We start from the raw sequence: 7,411 nt of genomic DNA, 5'->3' as shown, positions 1-7,411 counted from the left end.
GTTGATGATCTCATTATTGCATGTAATCGTGACTTTGACATTTCTCAACTGAAGAACTACTTGCATTGTACCTTTCATATGAAAGACTTAGGACCTCTTAAATACTTCCTTGGGATAGAAGTGTCTAGATCTGCAGCAGGTATTAACCTCAGTCAAAGAAAATATGCCCTGGATATTCTAGATGAGTTTGGACTTCTTGGATGCAAACCATGTAGTTCGTCTATGAAACAAAAGGTCAAATTATCCTCCACTGAAGGGAACATGTGCATGATCCTGACAAATACAGACGTCTTGTAGGTTGTTTGATTTATTTGACTATTACCGACCTAATATACTATTTTTAGTAAATATTTTGAGCCGATTCATGCAAAGTCCTCGCCAACCTCACATGGATGATGCTCTTCAGGTTTTAAGTTGTTTGAAAAACAATCCAAGGCAAGGACTTCTTATGTCGTCCTCCTCTAACTTGGACTTGACGGCCTATTGTGACTTAGACTGAGTTGCCTGTCATGAAACTCGAAAATCCACAACCGGGTATTGCATATTCTTAGGCAATAGCTTAATTTCTTGAAAAACTAAAAGGCAGACTACCATTTCTTGATCATCAGCTAAAGCTGAATACAGGGAATAGGCTAATGTTGTATATGAAATTATTTGGCTTTGTTATCTACTTCATGATCTTTGCATCACCATGCAACAACCAACATGGCTATTTTGTGACAATAAAGTAGCCCTCCACAATGCAGCCAACCCTATATTTCATGAATAGACAAAACACATTGACAAGGACCAATTTCAGTATCTTATTCACAAATTGGGTCAACACGATCTGTATGCCTCAGTTTGAGGGGGAGTATTGTGATATTGTTCAAATTTGAAATATTCAAATTTGAACTCTGCACAAAGATAAGCAAGGCAACTGTTATAAAATTCATTTTAGATCTGTGCAGATTAAGGATATCCTTGTTGTTGTAACTGTTGATGAGCTGCTTTATTTTCTTTCCTTATCTTTTTTGTATTCTAACTCCTTAAACGAAGGAGCGCTCACTGTATATAAGCAACACATGTTAATACGTTAAGAACTCACTGCATTTTTTTGTTACGCCTTGCATTTTCACAGTCAAGGTATCCTACCTTGTGAGTGGAGTGGGTGAAGGCTCAGTTCAGCTGAAACAATGGCAACAATGGTGAGTAGCAGGCGGTGGAGGCAGCAAGGTGAGTGTTGTTCGGGTGAGGGTAGTGATAGCGTGAGGATCGGTACAGCTAGGCTGATCCAAGCTCAGTCCAGCAATGGTGGAGGGAGGAGGAGATGATGTTGTGCTAATGGTAGACAGGTTCAACAAGGTGTAAGGGCGGCAGGCTGGCTAAGATGTGGTGGAGACTGAGCTCGTGAAAGGCATCTCTGCCCTTGGCAGAAATGGTGAAGCAAAAGAAAGTGGAGGGCAATGGTGGTGCCAACTAAAAATTAAAAGAGAGAAAGAGAGAGGATCGTGGGAAAGAGAGATGGGAGAGAGGAGACTGCAAGTGGGCTTGGGACATTAAGGGGAAGGGGGTGGTATTTACAGGGTGAGAAAGGGGGGGGGGGGGTTAATGAAACCCACATGTGGATGGGATTAGGCTAATACATGGTGAGGTGAATTTAACAATTGTTAAAACATAAAATACGTGTAATGCTTAAAATGTTTGTGTTTTGGATTTGGGTTTGGATATTTTGTGATCCATTTTGGATCTAAATTGGTTCTTGGTGATGGTTAAGGTCTTAGTTGCATTAACTGGATCCTAATGTAGTTAATGTCACTAAGACCAATCTAGTTTGTTTAGTATTAATTAAACTCTAATCAAAATATGATTTTATCCATACGACCTAAAGTCAAAAAGTGATGACATGTATAATCTTAAGCTGGTCAACTCTCTATAGGACTACTACATCCCTCAATTATAATTGTTTTCAATTTTTTTCATAATTACCATTATGCCTCTAAAACTTGTCGGACAAACTGAGTATCAGTTTCAATTTTATTTTTGATAAAATAAATATCATTTTTATCAAAATTTTGATACGAATGCAACCACATGTTTAAAATTTACAAATTATGTCTTAAAAATATTGTAACATTTTGTTTAACTATTATTAAAATTTTCAAATATTACAAGAAGGGAAAGAAAGAAGAAAAGAGAGATTCCCTTAGCTTGAGTTTTTTTATGTGATGCTACCGGAGGGGTTGGAACTGTTTCATCGTTCCATGGTTGCCACACGCATTCACCACTTCTAGTGTTTGATTCTGTCAAGATTTTTGATGGACCAAGGTTAGGATTTTCGCATCTCTAACTCCTCTTTGGGCTTTCTGTTTATATCTTTAGGACAAGTTTCAAAGCAAGAAAGATATAGGAAAATTGATGAAAATGTTAAATTAATACAATTTTTTCCTTCCTAATAAGAGAGACTTTTTCGGCGAAAGAGTTTTTTTAAAAATTATACCTAATGATAAAAAACATTCCTCCACGAGGAGAGAGTGGAAGAATGTCTCCTACTAAGAGAATTTATTTTTACTCCCCACCACACATCTCACCACATCTCATAACCACTACCATCCACCATCTCACCATCACTACTACCACCCACCACCATCCTACTCTCTCTCATTTTTCACATTTTCTCACTCTATTTTTCTCATGCTACACATAAGCTAAAAGCTTCTTTCGAATAACTTCTCATAGGGTGGTGTGTGTTCTCCCTCGAAGACGGACTCTTTGCTACAATGCATGTTCGTGGGTCTCAATGAGCACCACATATGTAAGCACATGGGGCTCGTATTCCCGTGTGTATCAACATCACTTAGCATTAGAGTTCAGCACGGTTGCAAAGACGTACCTTTTCTTGCTATTCTTGCCATAAAATGATGGTTCGAAAAAATGACAAAATATGTCCTTCATTCAAAAAAAGAGAAACAACAGTTCAAAAAAAGGATAAAAATATCCTCCATCCAGAAAGTCGAGGATGGGGTTAACTCTTCAAAGTTCAAACAACGAAACAAACATGAAACACACTCTTTCTTTTTCGTTTGAACTTTATGTCGTCATCTTCTTCTTCTTCCTTCTCCGTGAAACACTGTAAAACCCCCCCTCTCTCTCTACAAAATAAATTAAGGGAGGCAAAGAGCTGGCGATCCGATGGTGATCGTCATCCTCTTTCTGCTATCACTAGCCGGAATGCTGCCCTAATTTAGCGAGCAATCGACTGTGGTGACCCCTCTGTCGCCTTCGAGAAACATCTACAATAGAATCTTTCTTCAGTACACCTACAACGGAGTCTTTCAAAGTACAATCCGTCTACCCCTACGTCGGCAATACTTCCGATCAGGGCTATGCCTTCCAAGCCACCCTGACGCTACTCAACATGGGCGTTCTCACCCTCAAGTCTTGGGGGGGGGGGGGGGGGATTCGTCAGGTTCTGGCACCGCAAGGTCCTCATCTCGACCTTTGGCGCCGTGCTCTTCAACGAACCCACCTCCCCGCCAACGTCGGGAATGACATGTTTCTCTCCGGCTTTTCCATCACGGACCTTAAGACTGCCATCGAGATGGTTGGCGACTACAGCCTGATCACAACGAAGATCGTGCTCAAGGGGGTGGTTTTCGGCATTGTGATTTACGATTTACACACAGTAGCGATTTATGAAAAATGGCACAGCGCAAAAAAAAATGGCAAAACGCAAAATCAAGTAGCGATTCATGAAAATCGCGTAGCGAAAAAAAAATGGCAAATTGCTATGCGCTTTTCGTAAATCGCTATATTGAGTAGTGATTTACGAAAATCACATAGCTAAAAAAATGGCAAATCGCTAAATCGAGTAGCGATTTATGAAAACTGCGTAGCAAAAAAAAAATGAAAAATCACTAAATCGAGTAGCGATTTACGAAAATCACATAGCAAAAAAAAAACAAAAAATTGTGGGAAAGGGTGTTACAAAAATCTTGAGCAAGAAACAATCGAAGGAAATATATGAGCGACACGATCAAACAAAACACTTTATTGCTATTTTTTGACAGTTACAAAAGAAAAAAAAATAAATTTATACAAGGCTCACCATCGCGGGACCCGCATCGAGAGAGCCCCTGGACCCCTCTCCTATAAAGGCAAAAACTCTGAATCAAGCTCCACAACTCATCAAGTTGAACAATACTACAGTCAGTGTGTAGGTCAGCCGATGCTTGATGGAGCAGTATAGAACGCCTGCTTGATGTGCATAGAGGCAGAAAGACAAAGAAGAAAGAGAGAGGGTTGATGTTCATGATCTTTTTCATGGAGATTTCTTTCTCCAATAATATTGCAGTGCAAAGATTGAGTCTTAAATAATCATCTTCGGCTACTTAAGTCTTTGCAATCACATCTGACTGTGGCGCTCATTGGGACCCCTCAACACGCGATGTGCTTCTATCGAAAACTCTCGTAGGCGAAAGAGTTTATTATCTCTTCCAAACATGCCCTTAGGAATGACGACTGAGAGGAAGCTCAACGAGAGCTTCTTCAACGTCATGGGTGAGAGTTCCGCCCCCTTGGCGGAGCTCAAGAAGACGGCGGTGAACCGATGGATCGAGCGGCCGTTCTCAGCGAGGTACTACGAGATCCTCGAGAAGAGGAAGACGCTCCCGGTGTAGCAGCAGAGGCAGGAATTCCTCGACGCGCTGGAGAAGAACCAGTCGCTCATCCTCATGTAGGGAACCAGCAGTGGCAAGACGACCCAGGTCGGCATCCTTTCTTCTTTCGTTCGCTTCTTGGTCGCGATTATCTGCATTTTGGTTTCCATTGTTTGATTTCAACAGAATGGTGTTTTGTGTGCAAATGCTTGTCCAAAAATTGGGTGGAAAGTTTGGAAGATTTCCGTTTATGCTTTGTAATGCAATGATTCAGATGTTATTAACCACATAATTTTGCAACTAAATTCTAGACTTTTGTGTTGCTTTTGGTTCTTGAGAGCCACTACTCGAATTTTACAATGAGATGTTTATGAGACAACGTTTACCATTCAATTCGTTGTTGAGGCTGGTTACACGAGCAACTGCAAGCAAATTGCTTGTACACAACCTCGTAGAGTAGCTGCAATGTCTGTACCTCGTCGAGTTGCAGAGGAGATGGATATCACAATTGGGGAAGAAGTTGGTTACAGCATCCAGTTTGAGGATTGCAGTGGTCCTAAAACTATTCTAAAGTTGCTGGCTGTGCTGTTGCCTTTTTCATGGTTTTATTCGATGTAAACGATTGTTTCCATTTCTTTATTTGTGCATTGAGGATGAGTTTTATGTTGCCATGTTCATCATTTTGGATTTCCTTATTCATGATTCTAACAGTTGTTTTGTTGAAGCAGGTATCTAACTGATGGTATGTTTTTGAGAGAAGCAATGAGATATCCGATTCTGGAGCGTTACCGGGTAATAATTTTGGATGAGGTCCATGAGAGGACCTTGGCAACGGATCTACTCTTTGGGCTTCTTAAGGAAGTTGTGAAAGGGAGAGCTGATCTGAAGCTTGTTGTCATGAATGCAACCCTTGAAGCAGAAAATTTTAATGAAGCACCACTCATGAAAGTACCTGGAAGGCTACGCCCTGTGGAGATTTTCTACACTGAGGAGCCTGAGCGGGATTATCTTGATGCAGCCATTAGGACCGTGGTGCCCGTACACATGCAGGAACCTCCTGGCGACATTCTTGTTTTCCTAACAGGAGAGGAAGAGATTGAGGACGCTTGCAGGAAAATCAACAAGGAGATCAAGAAACTTGGTGACCAGGTTGTGCCTCTATATTCTACTTTGTCTCCTGCAATGCAGCAGAGGATATTTGAGCCTGTACCACCACCGTTAAGAGGGCGGTCCTTCTGGAAGGAAGATTGTTCTGTCAACGAACATTGCTGAAACATATCTAACCATAGATGGGATTGTTTACGTGATCGATCCTGGGTTTGCAAAACAAAAGGTCTATAATCCACGTGTACGTGTAGAAACTCTATCGGTCACCCCCATATCAAAGGCTAGTGCACACCAGAGGGCTGGGCGTGCTGGTAGAACGAAGACCGGGAAGTGCTTTAGACTTTACACTAAAATGAGTTTCGATCATGATCTTCAGCCCCAAACATATCCAGAAATCCTTCGTTCCAATCTTGCTAATGTTGCCCTCACTTTAAAGAAACTGGGGATTCATGATCTGGTGCACTTCGATTTTATGCCCCCCCCTGCCCCTGAAACTCTGATGCGAGCTTTAGAGCTTTTGAACTATGTGGGTGCTGGATGATGAAGGGAACTTGACCAAATTGGGGGAGATTATGAGTGAGTTCCCTTTAGATCCTCAATTGGCAAAGATGCTTGTTATTAGTCCCAAGTTCAACTGTTCAAATCAAATCCTGTCAATCTCTTCTATGCTTTCAGGTAAGCAAGGCTTTATCGTCACTTTCAGTTTCCATTTTTGCTTTTTCATTTTTTAAATAAAAAGGAAGGGAAGACCCTCTGTGCTATAGTCCTCTTTGTCTGTTTCTGACTTTATGTTAATAGTATGGTTGTGCACATTCCATGCATGTATTTGTTTCAGCACATAAAATCACTAGCGTTAAACCTCACCTCCCTAAGAAAACAAAGCGAAAAACATTTGTTTGAATAGCCACCTTGAACACAAATGGTAATGTACTCAGATGTGTACATCAACGCCCAGGTCATTCTTTGTATAGAGTCGGATCACCCATCTCATTTGTTGACCATGACAATGGTTTGGCTTTCATGTTCCCTGCAAGTTCAGCCATGATGTCTTGCTTGATTAAGAACCTTGTTTCCATGATTTCCATGTATTTGTATATGCATGTGTTGGTGTTCATGCACAAATATATGAAGATTTGCTGTGTACTATGTATAGACATGTATGTATTTGTACATGGATGCATGGGGAAGTTGTGTTTGCCCATATAGGCTGTCATCCGCAACTGCTGTGATCAAGTTTAAGTTGTGCTCCTTGCCAATCTTTGGTCGTCACATGCTGTAAACAATTTAAATGTACTGATGCAGATAGTTGCAGTTGTCAGTATATCTCTAATGAAGCATGTGGTGTCGTGTTGCCTCTGTGCATCTGCTGACCTACCATGGGCTTCATCACCAAACCTCTCCTTCAGCCGGAAATTGCTTTATCAGGCCTAGGGATGCTAAAAAAGCGGCAGATCAAGCAAAAGCTCAGTTTTGCCACATTGATGGGGATCATCTTGCACTACTCAATGTCTATCATGCGTACAAGCAGAACAGTATCAGTTTTTATGCTTGTTTATAGGGATGAAATTTACAAGTGTTGCTTTGTCTGTTTCATTCTTAGTTTATCTGTTGCAGATGAAGATCCGACATGGTGTTATGAGAATTTTTTCAATCATAGGGCTATGAAG

The 7,411-nt window shown here is 40.9% G+C and overlaps 1 pseudogene across 1 annotated transcript; it reads left to right on the top strand.

Moving 5' to 3' along the window:
* The first annotated feature begins 4,544 nt into the window (after positions 1-4,544).
* On the top strand, positions 4,545-6,644 carry LOC149820619 (putative pre-mRNA-splicing factor ATP-dependent RNA helicase DEAH3 pseudogene; annotated as a pseudogene). The gene is made up of 3 exons (XR_016426379.1): positions 4,545-4,745; positions 5,366-6,419; positions 6,580-6,644. The product of XR_016426379.1 is annotated as a putative pre-mRNA-splicing factor ATP-dependent RNA helicase DEAH3 pseudogene (transcript).
* Positions 6,645-7,411: the final 767 nt, after the last annotated feature.

The sequence above is a fragment of the Nuphar pumila genome, chromosome 12, assembly GCF_984573655.1.
Source record: "Nuphar pumila chromosome 12, dmNupPumi1.hap1.1, whole genome shotgun sequence".
Classification (NCBI taxonomy): Eukaryota; Viridiplantae; Streptophyta; class Magnoliopsida; order Nymphaeales; family Nymphaeaceae; genus Nuphar; species Nuphar pumila.
This window is presented reverse-complemented; position numbering and strand designations above follow the sequence as displayed.